General features: G+C 39.9%; 1 protein-coding gene across 4 annotated transcripts in view; it reads left to right on the top strand.

Moving 5' to 3' along the window:
- Nucleotides 1-27,640, top strand: part of LOC126251832 (cyclic GMP-AMP synthase-like receptor) — a 387,508-nt gene that overhangs the window by 358,921 nt on the left and 947 nt on the right. The window lies entirely within an intron of this gene.

The following is a 27,640-nucleotide window of genomic DNA, read 5'->3' as shown; positions in this document are numbered from 1 at the left end:
GTCCATATTCTCCTACTATTTTTTCTCTTCCTAATACCGAACAACAGAATTAAATTTTCTTCTCCCTGAAGTGTCTGAATACTTTACTTCATCTTGTCATCCATTCTTCCAATCTTTTCCTCATCTGCAGAGCTAGCTGGCTTATAAACTTGTACTACTGTTATTGGTGTTGGTTTAGGGTCTATCTTGGCTTTTGTAATACATTCAATGCACTGCTCATAGTGGCTTACCCACATTTCTATTTTCTTATCTGTGATTAGACTTACTCCTGCAATACCTCTATTTCATTTTGTATTTATAGCCCTTGTAATCTTACCCTCCCCCACATCACCTGTTGATTTTCACTAATTTCATAATAGATTATTTTAATAAGCTTCAAGAGTAGTAAAATTTACAATAAACTTTTTTACCTATCTTCTTTTCTCATAGATGGCTCCAGTTCTTCACGTTTAGGGGTTGATTCTTGAGGCTGAAATTTTTGACTTCGTAGGTTCCAAATGACATGATAATTCTTAAGTAAGCCTGCTCTATAATTTCTGTTTCTGTAATTTTTTTATTTTATCACATTTATCTATATCACACTATCTTTACAATCTCCACTTTTAAATTGAAAATTACATTGTTTTTGCCAAAATTAAAAACACGTCACATCAGAGGCATGCCCACTACTACTTCTGCGGCATAACAATATTCCAAAGAGTTTACAAAATGTCTTGACAAACTTTATTTTATAAATGAATCCAGAAACAAATTTAATAAATATCGTCAGATTGTGCAATTAATAACATGAATTTTAAGTGTCGTGAATATTTTGTAATTTCAGATGTTTCAAAAACAAACTCTGTCACCAAACTTCAGTAATCCCCACTATATCTAGCTTCAATCTAAACATTTCCCTTTTTAAATTCCCTAACATACTTACCCTACTAAGGGCTTCAGTATTCCACATTCTGAAATGTAGAATGCAAGTTTGTTCTTCCTGATGATGATATCCTCCTGAGTAGTACCCCCCTGGTGTTCCAACAAGTGAACTATTTTATCTCTGGATATTTTACACGAGAGGATACCATCACCATTTACCCTTACAGTAGAGCTGCATGTCCTCCAGAAAAGTTATTATTGAAGTTTCCCCTTGCTTTCAGACAATCACAATACCAGCACAGCAAGGACATGTCAGCTGATGTTAAATGGCCAGATCAGGCAATTAGCCAGACCATTGGCCTCCAACTACTGAAAAGGCTGCTTCCCCTTTTCAGGAACCATATATTTGTCTGACCTCTCCACAGATACCCCTGCATTGTGGTTACACCTACAGTACAGCTGTCTATGGTTGAGGCATGTCTGTGGTTGCTTCATCCTTACAAGTATCATATTCTTTCAGTGTTCAAACATTTACATCATGTCCTTCAAACTTTATAATCACTTTTAAGCTATTGTTAAAAGTGCAAATACAAGAGAATTTATTCTATATACTTTCTGTTCCTATTGTGAATAATTAAGAAAATCTGTACTGTTCACTACATTTGCACTTAAATATGTGATGCTTATGTATTTATGTACTACAAAAAACCATCATCAATCAAAAAGATAAAAACAATGACTGCAAATTAATTGTCACATGCTGGCAACCTTCTGGCAACCAAGAGGAATATATTGAATGAGAAACATGTATTACATACATTGTACAGCATAAATCCTTTGCTTTTCCTGCTCACTAATATTTCACATATCAATTTTTTGATGTCAGGGGGGCAGAGGAAGGGAACTGGAATTGCACATTGAAGGGTGCTTTGGCTCAGCTGACCTTGTTCATGACATATCATTGTCTCTTGGTAATCCTCACTGGGTTTTGACAAAAGCTCCACACTCCAATCCAGCATAAAACAAAAAAAATCAACCTGCATGTTTGTGTAATAACATTTGCCATAGTGCCCTGCATATTTGCACTCATGAGAATAGGTCAAAACTAGTCTGGTCCTTGGATAATCTGTGAAATAATAACCAAAACAATCACATTGTCTCTCGGCACAGTCATTCATGTAGACTATTTGAAGAAATAGCATCCCTTCAAAATACGCAGTCTACAAAATAAGCACTTTTATTTATCAGTGCAGTGAAGCATAAAGTCTCTTGCACTGTGATGATGGAAAATTTTTTACACCAGAAAACTCTGATGGATAAGATAAAATTCCTCTTAGATTACAGTGCCCACTATCTTATCTCACAATTACATCTCATTTAACATTCTTGAATTTGTCTGTTTGCTGCTGCTCACTTCATTGCTGGAATTGGATATGGCTTTGTGTGAAATAATTCTTGCTTTCCAACTTGGAATTTGGATACACATCTGTGCATTACGCCAGTTTTCTTGCAGAATGTGGGCTGATTTCTTTTTAAAACTTCTGTCAATGTGCATCATTGTACCTCATACTGTTCAGCAAGCTTTTCCATTTCATGCTCTCTCATTGTTATGCTCATCATGATTACCTATAACCAAGCGAGGTGGTGCAGTGGTTACACACTGGACTCGCATTCGGGAGGACGACGGTTCAATCCCACGTCCGGCCATCCTGATTTAGGTTTTCCGTGATTTCCCTAAATCAATCCAGGCAAATGTCGGGATGGTTCCTCTGAAAGGGCACGGCCAACTTCCTTCCGTAATCCGATGAGACCGATCCAGTGTTGAACACTTCTCACAAGAAAACCCACTGCAGGCACAAAACCAATGTGTAACCCTTGGACAATTAATACATTCTTCTTGAATTCCCTTTTTACTACCTTCAATCTTATTAAATATTACCCCTCTATTGTTTACTCTTGTTTCCTTTAGTACTAACTGGTAAGTTTGGAACGTTTTCAACGTTCTTTAATTGATTGCTGAGATGGTACTGACCTTGTTGCTGGAGTCTGCTAAATTATCTACCTTTATTCTGCATATCTCAGTCTCAAAAAGACATAAACACTTCACTATGTATGACTTTGTTTTGCGTAACGGGTCTTGCTTTCCTCTGTTCATTAAATTTTATGGCCATTATTGGTAATGACCTACTACCATTGTTAGTTCCCAGCCAGCTCCTGCTGGAAACTTCCTTCATTCTTTTGATTCTTGATGTCTTAGAGTGCATTCTTCATGATTATTCATTTCTGGTGACTGTTTCAGTGACCACTTACTATTCATAAATTTGTAATGATCATTTTGCCAGTCTCTTCTGTGTTAATTCATCTCCTGAATACCTTACTTCTTCAGCATTCCTGTGATTGTCATAAACACTACACACTGAGTGGTCATTAAAATTACAGTGCATATGCTCTCCCTTGGGGAAGATCAGTTTGGATTCCAAAGAAATGTTAGAACATGAGAGGCAATACTGACCCTACGGCTTATCTTAGAAGCTAGATTAAGAAAAGGCAAACCTACATTTTTAGCATTTGTGGACTTAGAGAAAGCTTTTGACAATGTTGACTGGAACACTCTCTTTCAAATTCTGAAGGTGGCGGGGGTAAAATACAGGGACCGAAAGGCTATTTACAATTTGTACAGAAACCAGATGGCAGTTGTATGAGTCAAGGGACATGAAAGAGAAGCAGTGGTTGGGAAGGGAGTGAGACAGGGTTGTAGCCTCTCCTCAATGTTATTCAATCTGTATATTGAGCAAGCAGGAAAGGAAACAAAAGAAAAATTTGGAGTAGATATTAAAATCCATGGAGAAGAAGTAAAAACTTTAAGGTTTGCCGATGACATTGTAATTCTGTCAGAGACAGCAAAGGACTTAAAAGAGCAATTGAATGGAATGGACAGTGTCTTGAAAGGAGGATATAAGATGAACATCAGCAAAAGCAAAACGAGGGTCATGGAATGTAGTCGAATTAAGTTGGGTGATGCTGAGCGAATTAGATTAGGAAATGAGACACTGAAAGTAGTAAAGGAGTTTTGCTATTTGGGGAGCAAAATAACTGATGATGGTTGAAGTAGAGAGGATATAAAATGTAGACTGGCAATGGGAAGGAAACCATTTCTGAAGAAGAGAAAGTTGTTAACATCGAGTATAGATTTAAGTGTCAGGAAGTCGCTTCTGAAAGTATTTGTATGGAGTGTAGCCATGTATGGAAGTGAAACATGGACACTAAATAGTTTGGACAAGAAGAGAATAGAAGCTTTCAAAATGTGGTGCTACAGAAGAATGCTGAAGATTAGATGGGTAGATCACAAAACTAATGAGAAGATATTGAATAGAACTGGGGAGAAGAGGAGTTTGTGGCACAACTTGACTAGAAGAAGGGATCGGTTGGTAGTACATGTTCTGAGGCATCAAGGGATCACCAATTTAGTATTGGAGGGCAGCGTGGAGGGTAAAAATCATAGAGGGAGACCAAGAAATGAATACACTAAGCAAATTCAGAAGGATGTAGGCTGCAGTACATACTGGGAGATGAAGCAGCTTGCACAGGATAGAGTAGCATGGAGAGCTGCATCAAACCAGTCTCAGGACTGAAGACCACAACAACAACAACAACAACAATGCTCTCCCCAGTAATCATTGTTCCCATGTGCCTTGTGTTTATGGAAATCGCTACTGTCACTGTTTCTCTGTTTCTCTGTTGTGCCTTCTTCATTCGTCCAACTCTGCTCTTCCACTATCACTTCTGTCTTATCCAGTATTCAATATAATTTCTCCACTTCACAGTGTGTTGATAGTGAAACTTTTCACATACAGCTTATGGTAACCTTTGAATCAAAATCTCCAGCAATTTTTCTTTGTATACTGGGTCTTGTAAGTATACATTCTTGTTCTAGTATTTTCTGATAAATCTTTCATCAATCCATTTCAACATGAGTAATTTGTGGGTGTTAAGAGTGATGATTTCACTGACCACTGTTTATTTCACAGCCAGTAACTTTTCAGAAACACATCTTCCAATTGTTAATAGCGTTTGTATTTGTCAATCACTTTGCTACCTCAAGCTTCCATTTCTCCCTAGATTAGATTAGATTACATTAGTACTTGTTCCATAGATCACGTATATGACACTTCGTGTGGACATAGCCAACACAAAACTTATTTTCTTCCCTTAATTCCAGTTAATAGAAAAGTTGTTTTACACTGTGACTGGATGTGTATTGCCCATTGGCTGGAATGACTGAAATTTACACACAATTAAGATAATTTTCATTTGCAATGCTGGCTGTGGCAAGAACAACTTTTTCTGTTTAGCTTCAAACATTATGGCAAATTCTTTGCTCAGTTTTACTTTGTTCTTTTCAGTACTGATAGTTAGTCCTTTTTCTGTGGATGTGTGGACTTGATCAATTTGCTGCTGTAACTCCCTACAACAACTTTGCACTACTCTGGTCATTTTAATTAATGGTTCTTTGTTCGTTTGGTAAATGCTTTGGTTTCTGTGATTTTACTATTTTGTTTCTTATTCTGGATGGACAAATATGTTGTTATTTCTTTGCATCAGACTTTGTGTTCAACAAATTCCCCTTTTAACACTTGGATCTTGTCATCAGTTGTTGCTCTCCAGTAAAATCTTCTTGAAGTTCTTTGTTATTGTTCTTAAGAACTCCATGAGTGTAGCACCAATGTTTATGTCAATTCTTACAATTATATCTCTAATTCATGATGATAAGTTTCACCTTTAATAGCACACAAAATTTAATTAGAAGTTCATAATGCTTATGGATGTCAAGGTTGGCATTGTCAACTGCTCACTTATTACATCATCATTTGTGATTCATGAAACACTTTCCTGTGCAGAAAATTTAGAATTTATTATGATGTTTTCAGTAAATTGTACTTCCTGATTGTCTTCCATCATTCTAACCATTCTGTCTTCACTAACTGTTGACTGTGCCATGCCATTATACTGAACGTCTCTATTATTCACAGACATATTCCCAACTAAAAAACAAAGTCACTCTCTGAATCACTTTCCCTAGGTCACTCCTAATCAATGTCATCCTAGTTCTTACATGAGCTGCAGCTGTGAAAATGCTTACATACTTAATACTCCCTCCATCAGAAAAGTTTGAGGACAGGTTTTTTTTTTTTTTAAAGTAAAAATTTGCTCTTAACAAGTAATGATCCTAGCTCCTATTGAAGTAGTCCCCTTGGCTGTCTATCTACAGTTGCCAATGTTTCTGGAGGACTTGCAAGCAAGCAGGAAAATTTTCAGCTGCAATGCTTGTAAGCTCATTTGTCACTGCCCGTTATATGTCTATGATACCTTAATAAAGCTTTCCTTTCAGTCATTTTTCACTCGTGGAAACAAGAAAAAATTGCTGGGTGAGAGGTCGGGCAAATATGGTGGATGTTGGTTGGCAATAACAGAATGTCTGGCCAGATACTCAGTCACAGATAAAGCAGTATAAGATCTTGGAGTGTCATGCAGTAAGAACCAGTCCTGAGAATGCCACGAATCAGGCCAGTGATGTTATATTGCTTGTCGCAAATGTTTAAACACTTTAATGCAAAGAGCTTGGTTCACTGTTTGACCTGGAGCAATATACTCATGGTGTCATTTGATTTTTTCCTAGGTTGTTGATCCAGGGACTCTGTCATTCAGTACTTTGACGTTCCATGTGAGGGTCATGCTAATAGTAGCAACTTTCATGTGCAGCAATAATCTTTGAGAGAAATGTGGGTCACATTTAGCTCTATCCAATAGTTCAGCAGAAATTCATTTTCCTCTCTCTGTTAGTCTGTCAGTGTGTGATGGACAAGTTCTGTATTAAGTTTCCATTCCCTTAAATCTTTGCACAGAATCTTATGTCACACATCATGATGCAAATCAAGTTCATCTGATATTGCACACTCAGTGACATGGTGCTTTTCTTGCAATATCTGCTGTACATGCTCCACGTTTGCATTGGTATGTGCTGTAGATGGGCGACCAGCTCTGAGATCATCTTGCACCAAATCTCTGTATTCACATAACCCTTTAGGCCACTCAAAGACATGGCTTCTTGAAAGTGCTTCACCTGCATATGCTAAGTTCATCATTATCCACATTTCATGAGCTAGTTTAATCATTGTCCACATTTCTGAGAGGATCTCCCGAGCTTAGCGCAGAACTTAATGTTCATTCTTTGCTCACTGTTTCATAGTAACTAATGCACCAAGAACCCAAACAGTGTGTTGCTAAGCACAGCCCTGCCACCTAGTGAGTTTGTGTGGGAACATGGTCAAGGTCATTTCATTGACGCACACATACCAGGTAACACAAAAACAAAATTTTTCCTTTTTAGTACTGCAAATTCAGAAATAAAGAACCTGTCCCGAAACTCTTCTGTCAAAGGGAGTATTTGTTGATACTGCAGATTGGCCACCTCCTAAGATTGCATAGTGTCAGAGTCCTATCAATGTCATCACGTTGTAACACCCCCTTCTCCTTCCAAATACATGAACTACATTTGGAGAGTGGCACAGCGAGATGATTTGTAGGTACCCATCAATTGAATTTTGAGGACTTGTCAGTTGATAAAGAATAGAATCACTGAGATATAAGTAGACTCACAACTTTTGTTAATACTTTTTCATCACACACTCTCATTTCATGTGCCACTAAACAACTGATTAAGAGCAAAGCAACTTTCCTACAGATATTTATGCTGGATACTTTACAGAAATTGATTCAGACACTAAACTGAGAACATTCCAGGCCAAGACAATGGTCAGCAAAAGAGCTCAAATCGAAGTGACACTGGCACATAGTGCTAGTTGCCATATGTTCCTGCATTGTTGACAGAGCAAGTTACTCCCTACATTGATGAAACCAATGAGTATGTTCTTCGATGCTGTAATACAGTTACAAGGATTAAACTGCACATCTTATACCATGCATGCATATTTCAGGACAGTATTTCACCATATGGTCATATGGTTCACCTAATGCCACCTGCGCAGCTGCAACGAACAGTGAATTTTAATACAGTATTTTGGTCTCCATATCAATATTGTGGCATGGCATGGAATCTGTATCAGTACCTGTTGCACAATTCCATAAATTTTCTGCAAGATTGTCACCTGCACACACACACACACACACACACACACACACACACACACACAGTACATTGTTCTGACTAGGACAATTTAGTAATTCATGTGTATGTATGATTTGTATTATTTACATCTGAAAAAGGACATTTTCCATAAGCTTAGCAATGTTTTCAGTCAAGTGGTTACCTTTCTTCCTATCAGTGTGTATGAATATTAATTTGTCAATTACTAAATATCAGGTTAATATATGACTGGCACTTTAACAGACACTGGGAGTGAGTTAAGTATCAAAAGCTCTACAATATTTTTTTAAAAAATTCATCAGTTATTCTTTATTTATCTCTGGTATCATATTTACTGTTATAATTTTGCACATTCTGAATCACAAGTATCATGAGAATTGTTTATCACAATGCAGTGCTATTATCAGTTTCATACTATAAACTGTGCTTTACATAACACTGTGCATATCAGATGTATCTTTTTACTAACACTTTTGTTGTTCCAGTATTTGACATAACATCCATTTTTTATATAATTCTTCTCTGATCAATGGTTCAGTCAACAATTTTCTGGCATTTCACTAGTGCACATGCCTAACTTTCAAGGCCTTTCAGCTTCTTTGGTTAATGATTGTAACACATCTGTAAACTGAACAACCATTCATCCTTTATATTACCAAGGTATGACACCAGAGTTTCTCTCATCATATACAGAGTTCAAATAACTTACAGTAATGCATCTGGTTCATACTTTTGACAACCACTGATATTTCAGCTGATGCACACCCTGCCATTTTCACAGTTGTGCCTTATAGGGTGTCATCTGCTGAAATATTGGTGGATGTTGGCAACATCACACAGCTTCATTCCCATAAGTTATTTGAACACTACCAAGGTAGCTCTATTTTTCAAATACCTACAGATAATGATAAAATTTATTTATTTTTATTTATTTATTTACATAGTGTTTCTACCACTATTCAGTCAAAGTGATACAGGACTTCTTTTCATTAATTGTACTTATATTTTGTGTTAACTTATGATGAGTGTATTATGCAGAATGTCAACTCGTATTTAGTGACACATTAAAGTGCTTTTTTTTAAAAAAAAAAAAATCTCTATTAGCCATTTGCTCCTATGTTACCAATTAATATGTCAACATTATGTGACAGAAGAAGGAAATACTGTACGAAGCCAAGTTATGCAACATCATTTGCCAACACCAAAATATCTGTCCACTGTTAGGAAGTAATTAAGTGGACAGTTGCTATTAAACTACTGATAATAACTAATCTACACCTGCACATACTTCACAGGACCTCTTATCTTGGGCTTCTCCATAAGGCTTTTAAGTCCCACTAAATATGGCATTCATACACCAGTAAATAATTCATGCTTTTGACAGCAAATGTTGTTACTGATATAATGCTGAGGATGTGGCATTATCAGTGGCTATTTCTCCATGAAGTTTTATATCACATGGAAAAAGGTCATAATTGTTTGGCGTTTCAAGGCATGATTCTGATATACTGCTCTTTGTTTGATTTCCTCTGGTGGCTATAAAACATATAATATATAATGAAGTAAAAACTCTTTTACTCATAGGAGAGCAATGGACCAAACAATACACTCTGTCACTACAGTAACTGTTGAAGTCTGCAATTACAATCACAATTTATTGGGCAAAATACTCTGACACAGTAGATGCACACAGCTAATATAAACACGTGTAAGTTTGGAGCTACATAAATAGAAGGGAGCCAGCCAAAAACAGAGTCCATGCAAAGTCCAGAGTCAAAGACAATGTAGTCAGCCGATAGCAGGTGGCGAAATGAAAGTTCAAGTTACAAGTTGCAGGCATACAGCTATAGCCAATCAGTTGTCACGGGGTCCCACAAGGGGGTGCAATGTGCACTCCAGGGGCACAGCTTCTCTCCAGAGCACCACTTGTGGTGACAGCCTGCAAGTTGTGGCACTACCGGTGATGATGGTTGTAAGTGAGGGTCAATCTCTGACAGCTGTGATAGCTCCACGTCACTGCTGGAGTGGGTTAGAGCATTGCCCCCTCCTCTCCTCCTTCCCCCCTCTCCAGATGGTGCATAGGGGTGGAATTGTCCCAGCCTGTCAGGTTCACCTTGGACACACGGCATTTCTGCTGGATATGAGAAAGTCAACATCTCAACCTCGATGATTTCAGGCAGAATGGGAGCACATACAGTGCATCCCACACCACTCTCGGAAGGCAGATCTGCATCTAATGGTGCTATAATAGAGGAATTTAGGTCCACTGGAGCCCACTCCATAACTTATTGGTCACTGGGGTCTGGCATTGGTGATGGAGAAGAGGAGGTGGCAGTGGCTGATGAGAACCGGGCCACAGGTTGTATGGACCAGATGAGCACAACAATAGTGTTCTGGGGCACAGTGGGTTCTGATGGTGCCTCCAGCAGCCCTGTCGACCTCCAGTACTGGCTGGAACCCAGGTTGTATGCCATCCAAACCATTTCATCCACACCAGGGCACCAATCCAGTACTGGTGATGGGCTGGGAACAGGACAGATGAGGGTTCAGTGGTAATAGCAGAGAGAGAAGGGTCCAAGGCTGCCTCCTAAGGAGTAATTCAACTGGGATCTTTGGGAAGAGCCTCCATCATGTTCACCACTATCATGGGGCGCATGGGGTAGACAGACAAAAATTTAGAGTATGAGTCTACCACAATTAGCCACCTCCGACACAAGAAAAGACCAGCAAAGTCAATGTGGAGGTGCTCCTACATGCCCAACAGGACCCAAGATGAAAACACTGTGGATGGTACAAATTGCTGCTGAGCACACATGCTGCAGGACCAGACCATGGTTTCAACGTCTTTGTCAATGGTCAGTCTGTATGGCATGCAAGCTGTTTTGTGCAGTGACCTGTGTGTAAAGAAACAAGCTCTCTGCTCTGCAGTGTCAAAGTCAGGAACTGGTCTTGCTGGAAGCCAGAACAAAGCATTAGCATTGGTGTGGTGGCTTGTCAGCTTAAAGTTGATGTCAAAGGTATATGCCATAAGAACGAGGCCCACCATCATAACCTTTGTGCCATCCTGCCCAGCTGAAACATTGTCCAAACAATGTGATCCATGGCTTCTAGTCTGTCAGCAGCTGAAGTTTGACACTATACTGATAGGTATGAAATTTCTTAACCGTATAAACCCTCTTTCTTAGTCTGGGAGTAGTTGCATTGGGCAGCATTGAGTGTCTTGTAAATGAATCCAATAGGGTCTTCAGAAGAAGAAGAAGAAGAAGAAGAGGAGGAGTTGTGGTAAAACTTTTGCATTTCTTTTGTTTTTGTCTTCTTTAAAGGCAAAGATAAAAGATGAAACAGTAGCCAATCATAGAACCTATGCCTACCGTCAGGTATTTTTGATTTTCAGTTGTTAAAAAAGAGAGGAGTCTTTCTTGTACCAGTATGAGGAAGGGATGATTCACGCTCAGCTAGTGAACGAGTGAGAAGCACGCCATTTTAAGCGAGTAATTGTAGACCGCCATTTTGGGGTCACTATGAATAAGTGAGGAGTATGTATTTCATATGTGCTCCATTTAGAAAAATACAGTATTGTTTTGTTAACAGAAAGGTCGTGTGAGTTGTTATTTCAAATATAATTACAAGAACTGAAACCCACCTGTGTACTTTGGAAAATGACGAAGATCTGATGAGCTTAATGGGAACACGGTCAAGACTTCGAAGGTGAACACGGCAACCAAACGTAGCATTATAAAGAATGGTAAGCACAAATCTACAGTGGAGAAAGAAACTACACTCCTGGAAATTGAAATAAGAACACCGTGAATTCATTGTCCCAGGAAGGGGAAACTTTATTGACACATTCCTGGGGTCAGATACATCACATGATCACACTGACAGAACCACAGGCACATACACACAGGCAACAGAGCATGCACAATGTCGGCACTAGTACAGTGTATATCCACCTTTCGCAGCAATGCAGGCTGCTATTCTCCCATGGAGACGATCGTAGAGATGCTGGATGTAGTCCTGTGGAACGGCTTGCCATGCCATTTCCACCTGGCGCCTCAGTTGGACCAGCGTTCGTGCTGGACGTGCAGACCGCGTGAGACGACGCTTCATCCAGTCCCAAACATGCTCAATGGGGGACAGATCCGGAGATCTTGCTGGCCAGGGTAGTTGACTTACACCTTCTAGAGCACGTTGGGTGGCACGGGATACATGCGGACGTGCATTGTCCTGTTGGAACAGCAAGTTCCCTTGCCGGTCTAGGAATGGTAGAACGATGGGTTCGATGACGGTTTGGATGTACCGTGCACTATTCAGTGTCCCCTCGACGATCACCAGTGGTGTACGGCCAGTGTAGGAGATCGCTCCCCACACCATGATGCCGGGTGTTGGCCCTGTGTGCCTCGGTCGTATGCAGTCCTGATTGTGGCGCTCACCTGCACGGCGCCAAACACGCATTCGACCATCATTGGCACCAAGGCAGAAGCGAGTCTCATCGCTGAAGACGACACGTCTCCATTCGTCCCTCCATTCACGCCTGTCGCGACACGACTGGAGGCGGGCTGCACGATGTTGGGGCGTGAGCGGAAGACGGCCTAACGATGTGCGGGACCGTAGCCCAGCTTCATGGAGACGGTTGCGAATGGTCCTCGCCGATACCCCAGGAGCAACAGTGTCCCTAATTTGCTGGGAAGTGGCGGTGCGGTCCCCTACGGCACTGCGTAGGATCCTACGGTCTTGGCGTGCATCCGTGCGTCGCTGCGGTCCGGTCCCAGGTCGACGGGCACGTGCACCTTCCGCCGACCACTGGCGACAACATCGATGTACTGTGGAGACCTCACGCCCCACGTGTTGAGCAATTCGGCGGTACGTCCACCCGGCCTCCCGCATGCCCACTATACGCCCTCGCTCAAAGTCCGCCAACTGCACATACGGTTCACGTCCACGCTGTCGCGGCATGCTACTAGTGTTAAAGACTGCGATGGAGCTCCGTATGCCACGGCAAACTGGCTGACACTGACGGCGGCGGTGCACAAATGCTGCGCAGCTAGCGCCATTCGACGGCCAACACCGCGGTTCCTGGTGTGTCCGCTGTGCCGTGCGTGTGATCATTGCTTGTACAGCCCTCTCGCAGTGTCCGGAGCAAGTATGGTGGGTCTGACACACCGGTGTTAATGTGTTCTTTTTTCCATTTCCAGGAGTGTACTTTGCCCTGCAAAATAATATGAACTAATACGAACTTATTTCCAGGCATAGCTCAGCTTATTGTGCTTGTCATTCATGCCGAAAAATTAATCTCATTAATTCAATACATTTTAAAAAGCCAGCAATTTCAACATTTTATTATCATCTATTCCATTATTTATTATATTATAAAGTGGCGACCATGACAAAGTCTCTTTATTTAGGGAGACAGTATAGAGGCTTCCTAGGAGAAAACTGAACAAGGCATGATGCCAATTGGAGGGCTCAAGTGTGAGAAAATCTGTCTAGCACTCTAGAAACCACTTGAATATAACCTCTTTTTCCTGCAAAGCATTGAGTGAGTGGAATATTTTTGTGACACAGGGAGTGAAACGGTTGAATAACTAATTTTTTCTGTAAAGGGCTGAAGTCTCTTGAGATTCTGGGGCCTGGGCATGTTCTCTATGGAATGGATGTATGCTTGGTAGAGCAGATGCCCTGCTTGCCGATTATAAATCTAAGATATTCAACAGACTGTTGAAAAATTTGCACTTCTGAAGGGTACATTTAAGGCCTCGGTTAATTCTAAAAACAGAGATTGCAAGTTCCGAAGGTCCCCTCTGCTGGATGCTCCTGTCAATATGATGTCAGCCAAATAATTGCAGCACGAAGGAATGCCCCGTATCAGTTGTTCAATAATGGAGGAATACTGCTGGGGCACTGGAAATACTGGTAGAAGCCACAGGAGCTGTTTAGCACCAACAGACCACAAGATTCTAGGTGTAATAGTAACTGCAAGTATGCTTCTGACAACTCAGTGTTAATGTAAAAGTCACCATTTTTGAATTCGGAAAACAGGTTTTCCAGACACAGAACTGGAAAAGTATCTAGGATGGCCTGGGCATCAACAGCCTTAAAACCACCATATAATCAGAGAGAGCCCATTATGAAGGGAGAAGCCCATTAGTTTAAGGAGACAGGTGTAATCAAATTGGGGCCCCCAAAACTGTGCAGTTCTGCTTTGATCACACCCTGCAGGATTGGGCATGTCCACAAGGAGTGAGACACGGACACTGGTTTGAAATGGATTTTGACTGATGCATGTGTGGCCAGACCTAAGCCAGGAGCGAACAGATCAGAATATGAGGTGGTTAATTCTTCAATGTCATGTAATAGAATCTCTGTGGACATCAAACACACATTTGCTGGTACAGAGAAACCAAACTGATTGAATGCATGTAACCCAAATACGTTTTCCGCATTACCAGAAGTAATGACTAAGAATAAAAGTTTTCTTGAAATGCCTTTATAGGAGACATCTGTAGTAAAAACACTTATCACCTGTATGTCATTGCCATTATATGCAGTACTCACCTACAAGATGGTTGTAGTGGAGGGGACCTTAACACAACATAGGTAATAGCATTCATTATGGAACGAAATGTGCCAGTATCCACCTGAAAAGGGACCTCAAAATCATTCACTTGCATGGTCAATAGCAATTTGGCAGACTTACCCCTTTCTGGATAAGTTAATATTTCAAAAGCGTGCACTGTTTCATTTGGTATATGTCAACGAGATCCATCAAAGGATCAAGTGATAGAACAAGACTGCATCATGAAACATCCTGACTGATTAAAACTGTGTACCGGACCGAGACTCGAACTCGGGGTCTTTGCCTTTCATGGGCAAGTGCTCTACCGACTGAGCTACTGAAGCGTGACTCACGACCCATCCTCGTGGCTGCAATTCTGCCAGTACCTCATCTACTACCTTCGAAACTTCACAGAAGCTCTTCTGCAAACCTTGCTGAACTAGCACTCCTGGAAAAAAGGATATTGCAGAGACTTGGTTTAGCCACAGCCTGGGGGATGTTTCCAGAATGAGATTTTCACTCTGTAGCGGCGTGTGTGCTGATACGAAACTTCCTGACACATTAAGACTGTGTACCGGACCGAGACTCAAACTCAGGACCTTTGCCTTTTGCGGGAAAGTGCTCTACCGACTGGTAGTCATGCTTGGGTAGCTCAGTTGATAGAGCACTTGCCCACAAAAGGCAAAGGTCCTGAGTTTGAGTCTCGGTCTGGTACACAGTCTTAATCTGTCAGGAAGTTTCGTATCAGCACACACTCCGCTGCAAAGCGAAAATCTCATTCTGGAAACATCCACCAGGCTGTGGCTAAGCCATGTCTCCGCATTATCCTTTTTTCCAGGAGTGCTAGTTCAGCAAGGTTTGCAGAAGAGCTTCTGTGAAGTTGGAAGTTAGGAGACGAGGTACTGGCAGAATTGAAGCTGTGAGGACAGGTCGTGAGTCACACTTGGGTAGCTCAGTTGGTAGAGCACTTGCCCACGAAAGGCAAAGGTCCTGAATTCAAGACTCGGCCCAGCACACAGTTTTAATGTCAGAAAGTTTCATATCATCATACACTCCACTGCAGAGTGAAAATCTCATTCAAGACTGCATCATGCCTATGCTGCTGTGTGTCAGGCAACTGACACACACTGTTAATTTGACATTTTATGCTGCACAAATTACATATAGCTGAATGATATATACCGTATTTACTCGAATCTAAGCCGCACTTTTTTTCCGGTTTTTGTAATCCAAAAAACCGCCTGCGGCTTAGAATCGAGTGCAAAGTAAGTGGAAGTTCTGAAAAATGTTGGTAGGTGCCGCCACAACTAACGTCTACCGTTGAATATACGTAGCGCTGCACTGGCATGCTTTGCAGACACAAAGATAAATACTGGCGCCAAAACCTCTGCGTCAGTAAATAAATTAAAAAAAAAAGGTGGAAGACGAGCTTTTTTCACGACCACTTATCCAACGAAGTAAATACAAATTCTGTATTGTTCATCTTCGAATGTAGCAGCATTTCATTGTACTACGAAAATCCGACATGCAAGACTGTTTGGGATGTTTGTCAATATGGCCAACTCTACGTTCTGAATTTTTTCCTACCTGTGAGAAGAGATGGTTGCTAATAGGAAATTTTATGAACAGTAAACGCCGGAGAATATACGTATCATGTCATGTTTATATTCGTATTACTCTTATGCCTAATAGTGATACAGTCAGAAATGAAGCACGGCAATTGACGAGATTTTTAAATCTAAGATGACTCTAATTTCTGTGCAGAATGTAATTAAAGAGGCGTCTGCAAAGATTTTCAAACAGAGAAAAATTTTCGCTAAACTCTCGTTCAGAACATCATCTATCATACGCAGTCTATTATTTGGTTCTTGTTGATCATTATCAAAGAAAGCAGCAGTGTAAGTAACAACAAATAGCAGCCTCTTGCCATTGTTTTGATAATGAGACAATTCCTCTCTTTTTTTTTATTGTAAGCAGCGGTAGCGTGCACAAAAGCAAGCCATGCCGCGAGCGGCGACAGGACGTAAACACTCTATCAGAATGCGACAAACAATGCATGACACAGTACAGTACTGCATTTTCAGCTTAGAGTGACGTAAACACCTATAACAAAGAGAACGGCACTTATCAGGTCAAAGAAAAATAAGCAATCGATTCAAACCAGACGAAGCACGTGAAAAAGGAAGGGTACCCGTATAAATACGGACGGAGCGCCTGACGCATAGCAATGGCTATCTGGGAAAGCTTAACTGCGAAGCTTACGACTCGAACCAAACTACTGTACCTGTATCGTCATTCATTCGACCTAAATTGTGTCTCATATTACAATGGACCAACTTTGTTTCGATTTGGAGGTGCGGCCTAAAACTTTTCTCTCCCTTTGAATTTCGAGTCTCAAATTTCAGGTGCGGCTTAGATTCGGGAAATTTTTTTTCCCTTGATTTCGAGTCTCCTTTTTCAGGTGCGGCTTAGATTTGAGTGCGGCTTAGATTTGAGTAAATACGGTACAGTGGAAGCAAGGGTGGCAGTGGAAGCTCTGAGGATAATAGCAATTGATGCTGAAAGAAGTTCTGTTTAGATGGAGAAATCTGAAAATTCTCAGTTCTTTAACTATGAGAGAGAAAAAGGTTGGAAACTCTTGAAGTTTTGCTGCCCTGTTTGTGTGCCTCCAGCATGTTGTGCTGAGGAAAAGGACATTGGCACAGCATAGTGTGTTTACTTGAGTGACCTGAGCACGTATTGGAAGTGTTTCTCACCAAATCAGTGGTGTCAGTGGATGGTCCTGACTGAGCCTCCAAGTGGCTAGCAGTTTCCTGTTTGAATTCAAAAGCCTGAATATTTTAAGAGCCTTGTCTATGGAAGGGTCTGAATGCTGTAAAGCCAGATGCACACTTCCTTATCAGATGAAGTTTGAAGGAGAAAGTGTCAAATCATGGAGTTGGCATACAATTTGTGACAGGTTTCTTATGAGCAGGAAAAAATACAATGATGAAAAGACTGCAAAGGACAGTGACCGAGTCCTCAAAGGGTTCTGCAGCATCAGTAAAATTCCAGTCTAGCATACTCCATCCAGCACTGACACCGTACATTTTACAAAGTTAAGCAAAGGACAGAATATCTAGTTTTGTCAATGGAGACAACATATCGAGCAACACTAATACACTATGCGAAGTCCACAAAAAAAGTGATCATTTTACATCTGAATCAGTTACACTGTAAGCCGTAAAATGATAGCTGAGACACTGCAGTTATGTTTCCCAGTTGTCAACACTGTCTAGAAGGAATGGAAATGGCAGAACTGGAAAACAATGGAAATGGCAGAACTGGCAAAGGCATCTTGTTTCTGGTAGACAATGCTGATAACTGGTGGTATAGTATGGTCAATTGCTTTTGCTGTTATTTCAGTAGTTGTTGCTGTTCATGCTCTTGTAGAAGCCACTGCTTCATAAATTCTGGGTCCATGTTTCCTGATACATCTATGCACCAGGAGTTTGAAAATACTCATCACCACTATTGAAGTTTGCAATTATGAGCACAAAATATTGGGAAAAATACAATGACACAGTAGACATGCATGGCATCATTCATTGTCACATATTGCAGATCACTGCACCACCGGTGGTGAAGGCTGTAAGTAAGGGTAAATCTCCATCAGCTGTAAGCACATCCTTTAGTGGTTCTTTATTAATGAAGCCATAGCAATATAAATGATGACATACACATTTTCAAGACGTTATAATATAATACAAGCCCATTTAGTCAGAGTTACTGGTTCTTTGTATTATAGTGCTTCTATACCTTAAGGACTCTGTTTCTAACCTCATGATGGAAGAAATTTCATGAACAGAATGTTACTGGTACAGGTTGTAAAAAGTTTTAATTACCACCTCAAAAAAATCAAGTTGACCATGAAACTTGGTGATGGTGTTCTCCACACACTGTCCCTTCAATGTGATAAAATTTTGATGATTTTGGATGACTCAGTGGAGATCTTGCTAGCACAAGTGTGCATTTTGGCTGTTTATGAAATGTTCTCCCTAAAAAGCATCTTGTCATCATTCTGGAAATGCCTGGCATGCAACTGTTTATTCATCTGAGGTAAGAGGAAGAGGAAGAAGTCACTGAGGGCATGCAATAAAAATATGGAATCTAAAGCAAAATACTTTATCCCAAAGAAGCAGCATGTGTGACTATGTCTTGTGCTGAATGAAATTCAGTGTCGTCCTGGAGAAAAAATACCTCCTTGGACAACATACAGCAACATTTAGTCTTCATAGTCTCCTGTAACTTCATTATAAGATTTTGATAGTGTGCTGCTTTGATGGTTTGCCCCTTAACAGCATAATGTAATAGGACCACACCATGGCATTAAAGAAAAACACTCAGTATCACCTTGTCTGATGAGGGCTGGGTTCCATCTTTTTCGGCAATGGTGAATCCACGTTTACACAACGTGTTTAGACCTTTATGTGGAGCTCGTAGTGGGACACCCAGTGCTCATCCATGATACTTAGACAGCTAAAGAAGTCTTCTGGAATAGCATGACATAGCTGCAACATTTCCACTGCTGTATTGATTCAGCAGGCTTAACGAATGGGACTGAGCAGTCACGGTCCACAGCTTATGGTCTCGCAGTCGCGTTCTCGCTTAACAAGCACGAGGTCCCAGATTCGATTCTCAGCAGGTCAGCAGGGTCAGGGATTGTCACCTGCCTCAAGATGACTGGGTGTTTGTGTTATCCTCATCATTTCATCATCATTCATGAAAGTGGCAATATTGGACTGATCAAAGGTTGGGAATTTGTATGGGCACTGATAACTGCTCAGTTGAGTGCCCCACAAACCAGAGCAGTCACAGGACCCAGTGGGCACCAACCTTTGTCATGTTCAAAATGTTGTGTAAGATGTTGTAAACTTATCCATGATTGATTTTCACTTTTTTTACCAATGTTGACCCAATTGTTATGTGCCAGTCTTCAAGGACAAGGGGCTCCACTTTTCTTGTGATTATCTGTTCGCATAGGAATTCTCTGCTATTTTGTTCATCATTCAGACTTGTTTTACCACAATGGAGATGTCTACACCACCTAACCGATCACTCATATGATGGTGCATTGTTGCAATGTATTTCCACCAACTCAGCATGCAGTGTTGTTTCCCTCAAATGCAAAAAGTGAATTACCAGATATTAATTTTCTCCCTCAATGGCCTGTCCCTTTTTCTTTTTGGCTCCTCCAGTCATGTGCTACAGCACTGTGGCCAAAGGATTTCAATCTGTACTAGGGACTGCAGATATGTACGTGAAAACAAACAGAGAACTAATTATGTAACTTTATTTTTCTGAGGAGATAATTAAAATTTTATGACTACCCTCAGTATAGTGACCTACATTTCCTGATCATCAGTTTGTACACCAACTTATTATGTTAAATATTTATCTTCTCTGTATTGGCTCTTAAAGTGAGATCAATACTGTGTAACAGATCATCCTCCTCTAGCATTACTTTTCCTCAACAGAAGTAGTTGATAGCAATATTTTTTCAAATTTTGGACAGGTCAGTACTCTCTCAGCAGTTTCTATGAAAAATTTCATATAATTTTATACACAATGTGTTATATTTACAGCTAAAATTTATGAATAGGAATTATTGTTTTGGATGTTATGATCGATAAATACTAGTTCTGAATGTACACTTAAAATTATTATTTTTTTTAGAAACATTTGAAATTACAAATTATTTGACACACTTAAAATTTCTATTATTAATTACATAATCTAGTACTGTCTTCATACATCCTCATTACCTCATACATCCTCATTACAGTTGGAGGAAGGCAATGGCAAACCACCTCCACTAGGACCTTGCCTACTACAGCAGTGCGGGCCTCCCGCATCATCCCCTACGCTCCTCGGAGTATGGGACCTCATCATCATCATCATCATCATCATCATCATCATCATCATCAGTACTGTTTATTATGTTTATTTCTGGATTCATTCATGAAATAATAATCGAAACCAATAGAAATTCATTTGTCAAGAAAAACTGTAAATCTTTTGGAACATTGTTATTACAGTGCACGTCATTTACGACGGCGGCCGAGTTTACATTCGCTCTGCGCATCTGACATCACAAAACACAGTCAGCCAATGAACAGAGAACAACGTTGCCAGAGCTCGACTGCAGTGCAGAGCAGGGACGAGTGGCTTCAGTTTTAGAAACGTTCAGTTATAAATAAAGTAATTGAACAAAAGCAATGTCTTGGTAGCAGACTTTCTTTTATAGAAAGTTTGGAAAAAGCATTCTTTATACCAATTGCTTCATATTCTATTAATTAATTAAACCAAACAAGCAATAAGCCTCCTAATTCAGGCGATAGCAAGGAAAGGTGTTCGTATCATTCTCACAAACTGCTTTTTCACAATAAAGAAGAGTGGTAATTCTTTATTTCCTATTGTACTTTGACGAAACATGAGTAATTCATAATCATACCATCAGTGTTTGTCGGTATTTTGCGTGATGTCTTACACTCCTCCAGTAGTTCATTTGAATTACGAGCTGCATTAGCGTAATAGTTAAGGTTCAGAGTTCAGACCTTGTTCGGTGCTTAATATTTTCTTTGTTTAAAAACAATATCAAAGTGTCTTACTTCATGAATTTTATTCGTTTGAATGTAATTTTTTGCAATTTCTAGTGCTTTGTCTCTTCATTATAATCATAATAAGTTTTCGGTTTTTCTAATTTTGTCCTCCAATATTTCTTTTCACAGCAATTAACAACAATGAAAAGGCACACATACAATATTCATGTTATCTGTTTTGTTTGTATACCTTCTCTTCCACAGTCATTGTTTTACTATTCATATTGAGATATATTCTTTGCGACAGTATTAAAAGTATTATTTAGAGCAGAATTTCGGCTCGTACGTTGCCAAGCTACTTGATTGTCTGACGCAATTCTTTGCTTTGCTGCTTTGGCAACATTATCATATTCAATGTTTTCGTCAACTGATCTATGTTTTGGCTAGTATTTGCTGTCCCTTGTGACAAACACAAATTGTTTGCACACTGCGCCTCACAGACAATATATTTTAATTTCTATATTTTATTACGTCCACAATTCAGTTTTGTGTACTTTGCCAATTTTATTTTAATCAGAACTCTTTAGAAAAAAGTGAAATGACTCTGGTATAAATAAAACTTTTATTACAGTCGCGAAAGATGGAATATTTCTCAATATTACATACGACACCTATCTGGTACTTAAATTAAATGAGATATTGTTATACAGTAAATTTTATATGAAGTTTAGGTATGTTGTCCACATTTCACTCTCAACATTGTGGCAACTAAAATCGACCATACGGAAAGTATACGCTATGGACTTTTACCTCTGCAAACTCTTAAAAATTTCGTGCAATTGTTTATTACATTTAATGCTGCACAATAACTGCGTTGAACATCAAAACAAAATTAAGTCATTTATGGGGGGAAGGTATCAGTCAAGAAGATGTGTAAAAATCAAATTTTTGGGCCAAATAGTTTTTGTGAAATCGAATGATAAATGTGTCCAAGCAGTAGGAACACCATGTGTCAGCACTGGCAAGCAGTGCAGTGATGACGTGCGGGGAGCATGTCTCTGTAGCAGCAAAAGGGTTAATGCGGCCGTGGTGGCTCTAATTCATAATCTGCGCACTCCCCCCTAAATGGAAGTTTGCAAACTATACTATACTATGGCGCTACTTCTCTTGGCGCGTGCATCATTTGCAAGTGGCAACATAGCAATCTCCCGCATCTAGGCGGGCATGCGCGAACCGCCAAGATAAAAGAATTCAACTATACCACAGAGTGAAGCAGTAGTAAGCATGCCTCGGATGTGATCAGATGTATTTTTGTATTTTGGGTGAACAATGTAATTTTCACTTTGTTAATGTGAAAATTAAAATGACTGTGTGACATACTAAAATGTGACAAAATAAATTAACACAAAAACAAAAATTCTGCAATGACAGTCTTCAAAATCATTTACTCAGTTCAACCATGAGGATCTAAAATGCGAGAACTTCAACTTCAAGAATCAGAGTCCTAGACAAGAGGAACTGTTTATTGTAACCTTACTCCTCTCTAATCTTCAGAAAAGACTTTGCTCTTTGTGGACAATAGCTGCAACTAGGAAGGAAGGGTAGATTACGACTGTAAACTTAACAATTCTAAAATTGTGAAAATGTGTCAACCATAAACAGCAATAACACCCTTTCCAAAGTTCACTGCTAAGTATCTTTTGGCCAGCTTCACTCAGTTCCACACAAGCCATCTCAGTACACAGGTAATATCAGTGACAAATCGTAGCAAACAGTTACAAAGAGTAGTCACTTATTTTCACTCTGTAATATCATGTAGAATCGCATTCTTGGACAGGTTGGCTTGTAATTAAAGGCTCTGAGGTGGAGTTGCCCCAAAATATATATTAAAATAAATTTCTCAGTAATGTATAAGAGAACTTAAATTACCAGAACACATTTCTCATGTTTCCCACAGGGTTTTAAAAAATGCTGGTCAGTGTTTTTGTAGCTGTTGATCTGTAATATCAAGCGATGTTTTCCAAAGAGGTAGTTGCTAGCCTTAAGGCTGAGTCTTGAAATGCTGCTTACCACTATGTAGCAGAAATTTGGAGGTGTGGCTTCCTCGTATGGGCATCCTGAAGGTTCTGGTGTTTTAGCCTAAAGGGATCCTGCCAACCTGCCCACAATTTTCACGTTCCACTTATTACATCCAAAGGGAATGAACAGAGTTCCTGAAAATTCCCTATCAAATCTCTGTGTCTGTATATCTCTATTGTGCTTTGATGCATTGTTAACTGATGTTTAGTATTATTGTTTTGATAGTGTTTTATGTGGTTTTTTGTTTCTGCCATTGGCTATTCTATTCACCATAGGAATAAGTTTGCAAATGTTTTGCCAGACTGCACTAGAGTATGGTAACATAAGTATCACCACCTAGCGAGAGTTCCACAAATGATTAGAGGAAAAAGTGAACGAAATTTACCCTAGGGATGAAATCTGGCCCATTATTTTAGTATCCTTGCTTGCTGACTGCAGGAAATTTGCATTATTAGCAAGTTTCTTGTTGTGAGCATATTATGCATAGACTTAGTGAGTTTTACTGTCTTGCAAATAATAGAAACGTACCACAACTTTGAAAACAACACAGTGTGAATTCAATGTGCAATTTATAAGGAAAAATTATAGGACATATGATTAGGATGAAAGTGAAGGAACTTGGTGCATCCAGACACAATGTAAAAACGAATCAAGAACATCAGTGTAAATCCAACAAGGGTATAAACACAGTTTTAAGAGAGTAATGTATAATGCAGCTGAGTGGTTGTGCACACCATATCAATTAAAATGCATATTTTTATAATAGAGGGAAACATTCCACATGGGAAAAATATATCCAAAAACAAAGATGATGTGACTTACCGAACGAAAGCGCTGGCAGGTCAATAGACACACAAACAAACACAAACATACACACAAAATTCTAGCTTTCACAACAAACGGTTGCTTCGTCAGGAAAGAGGGAAGGAGAGGGAAAGACGAAAGAAAGTGGGTTTTAAGGGAGAGGGTAAGGAGTCATTCCAATCCCGGGAGCGGAAAGACTAACCTTAGGGGGAAAAAAGGACGGGTATACACTCGCACACACACATATCCATCCACACATATACAGACACAAGCAGACATATTTAAAGACCAACAGAAAGAGAAAATAAGATGACAGAAAAGATTTTGAAATGCAACAGTGACAATAACAAATGTAATTGTTGGGTTCAAATTAATGATATCAATATAATAGAGGGAAACATTCCACGTGGAAAAAATATATCCAAAAACAAAGATGATGTGACTTACCGAACGAAAGCGCTGGCAGGTCGATAGACACACAAACAAACACAAACATACACACAAAATTCTAGCTTTCGCAACAAATGGTTGCTTCGTCAGGAAAGAGGGAAGGAGAGGGAAAGACGAAAGGAAGTGGGTTTTAAGGGAGAGGGTAAGGAGTCATTCCAATCCCGGGAGCGGAAAGACTTACCTTAGGGGGAAAAAAGGACGGGTATACACTCGCACATACACACATATGCATCCACACATATACAGACACAAGCAGACATATTTAAAGACCAATATGTCTGCTTGTGTCTGTATATGTGTGGATGGATATGTGTGTGTGTGCGAGTGTATACCCGTCCTTTTTTCCCCCTAAGGTAAGTCTTTCCGCTCCCAGGATTGGAATGACTCCTTACCCTCTCCCTTAAAACCCACTTCCTTTCGTCTTTCCCTCTCCTTCCCTCTTTCCTGACGAAGCAACCGTTTGTTGTGAAAGCTAGAATTTTGTGTGTATGTTTGTGTTTGTTTGTGTGTCTATCGACCTGCCAGCGCTTTCGTTCGGTAAGTCACATCATCTTTGTTTTTGGATATAAAATGCATATTTTGTAATACACAAGTATAAATATGACATATATGGTGTGTAAATTGTGATGGCAGTTGCTTGGGATTATTCATGTCAGCCAATCACAGCACAAGATCTGTGACATCATGGAAACATCACTGTTTCATCACTCAAACTCATAAATGCTATTGTTTGAGTGCACAGCACAATAAACATACTAAGCTTAGAAACAGAAATACCAAAAATATTAAGCATGCATCCAGGATAACATACACCCCATTAAAGACGTGTCCAAAACACATGTTTTAGCACAATTTGTTGTGGTAAACTGTTGGGAAATATGATATTGGTGGATAAATACTACCTATAGATTCTATCTTGGACCTGTCTTTTGATGTTATTTACTAGTTGATTATAAAAGGGAAAGCAGGTACAGTATGTAAACATTTGGCCTCCCTCCCCCTCCCCCTCCCCTCCTGAAATCTTAGTTGTGGTGACAGACTGACCTGTGATGTAGCCTGAGGTATAGATTAGTTCGGATCAATAACTGTCACAGCCTTCCCCAGTATGAAAACCATGAGCCATGCCTGTTCTTGGGAAGCTCTGCTTGTTCATAAAAGTTGTCATTGTTCAGAAATGAGATTAGAACCACTTGGAGAGTGAGTCCTTCAAATCTCTTGGCACAAACTGTTCAGGCTGAGAAAAATTCTTACAACTGCTTATGCATCTTATTATAAAAAAATCAAATCCCTGTTCAAGAATCTAAAAACTCCACACTCACAACACCAGATGTGGGAAAAACATCTTCTACATTTTAAAAAATTGGTCATTGGTGCAAAAATTTACAAAGTATACAGATGTGAAAATCTAGAAGTTGCTACCTATGGTGCTCAAAAGCCTAAGAAATCAGAAATCCTTTTTCATGTTTAAATTAAAAAGTTTTTCTTGGATCACTCTTTCAATTTGGTTGGTGAGTTTATTTGAACTATTTTCTTCATGTTTTGTAAATGTGAGTTTAACACACCATTAAACATCTTAAGGAGCTCATGTTTCTGAACTGTTTTATAAGCATTGTGTGTGTGTGTGTGTGTGTGTGTGTGTGTGTGTGTGTGTAGCATCTTCTGTGGAAATTGATTTTGGATATATGATATGAATACTGATGAGTAGCCGAACACATGTAAAATAGAGTCATATTCCACATCCAGATGTAAGCATTGCTCTGTGGATCCATGGAATATTTGTGGAGAGGGTACCATTCAGATACAATATAACTGAGGTGCAACATGGTACAGCACACTAATAATGCTTTGTTGCACAAGTATTTACTCAGTGAAAGGTACATGATTGTTCTTCTTGGAAGCTAAGAATGCAATAACTCTGTGGTCAGGTCACAGATATTCCACTTATCATATGCCAGCAATGTATATCACAGTGGATGTTTCCCAAAGTGATGCTGTGCTGATGTACATGACCAGTTGTGCCATGGCTTCTACTTTTGGAAGACCCAACTGGACTGTTTCTTGAAGCGATGCTGTGCAGATGCATATGACCAGTCATGCCAGGCTGGCACTTTGTGAGACATGGCTGGACAACATCTCAAAGTCAGATGGATATGATGTGGCTATAACTACATGAGAAGCATCCAGTGAGTCCACATAAGATGCCAGTGGTATGACAGAGGAGAGAGGGGTGGAAGTATCAGCATATGGAGGCCACAAGTGTCAGAGAGACTTTGATGTGATCAATGGAGTGGCTAATGTTAAGGGGGAAGTGCAGCTGTTGTGAGCCAGTAATTTATTTGCGGGAGCAAAGTTCGATAGGTATAGTCTGCGCAAAGGCAACCCATGCATAGTGGGGTCACCGCACGAAATAAGCATGTTGAGGCTGATGCTGTGGTGCATGGTGACCAGCAATGTCATCAACAATATGAATATGTTGTTGGTGTTACAGGAGATGTTCTTGATGTAACTGTTCATTTGTGCCACCAATCATTATAAGTAAGTTGTTGACAATCATGGGCCAGGCTTGAGGTTGGTCCAGGCAGAATTGAGTATGTTCTGGATTTGTCTGTGATATGGCACAAACATTCAAAATCCAAGCAGCCAGTGGCAGCAAAGCAGGTCAAATGAATCCACACGTGGTGCAGAAGATGTGTCTTTGGAAAATGAATGTGAATCCAAGCAGCTTAAGATTGCAGTTCTGTAATTGCATAGTGTTTCTTCAAAATGGGAACAGAAGTGAGGTCCCATATTAGATCATTTAGTGCTTTTGTTTGTTTGGCACTACTGTCTGAAGTTGAAAGAGAGTATTTAAGCACATCACTTGCAGAATTGATTACTGCAGGCAGTCAAAGAGTTGGATGAGAAGCACTGCACTGTCCAGAATTGAAAATGATGACATGGCATGTGAATTTCAGCACATGAGGAACTTATAGTGTAGTATCCAGTTCAATACATATTTGGCACAATTCCCAGTCACTGCATGTCACCAGTTTGGAGTGGATATGGTGCAGGTATGATATTACTGAGGTACAACACGAGGCGGTCTGATGATAATGCTTTGTTGCATGATTATTTACACATTAAAAGGTACACGTCCCTTCTGCT

The sequence above is a fragment of the Schistocerca nitens genome, chromosome 4, assembly GCF_023898315.1.
Source record: "Schistocerca nitens isolate TAMUIC-IGC-003100 chromosome 4, iqSchNite1.1, whole genome shotgun sequence".
Taxonomy (NCBI): Eukaryota; Metazoa; Arthropoda; class Insecta; order Orthoptera; family Acrididae; genus Schistocerca; species Schistocerca nitens.
The sequence above is the reverse complement of the archived record's forward strand: the minus strand, read 5'-3'. Positions and strand labels throughout refer to the sequence as shown.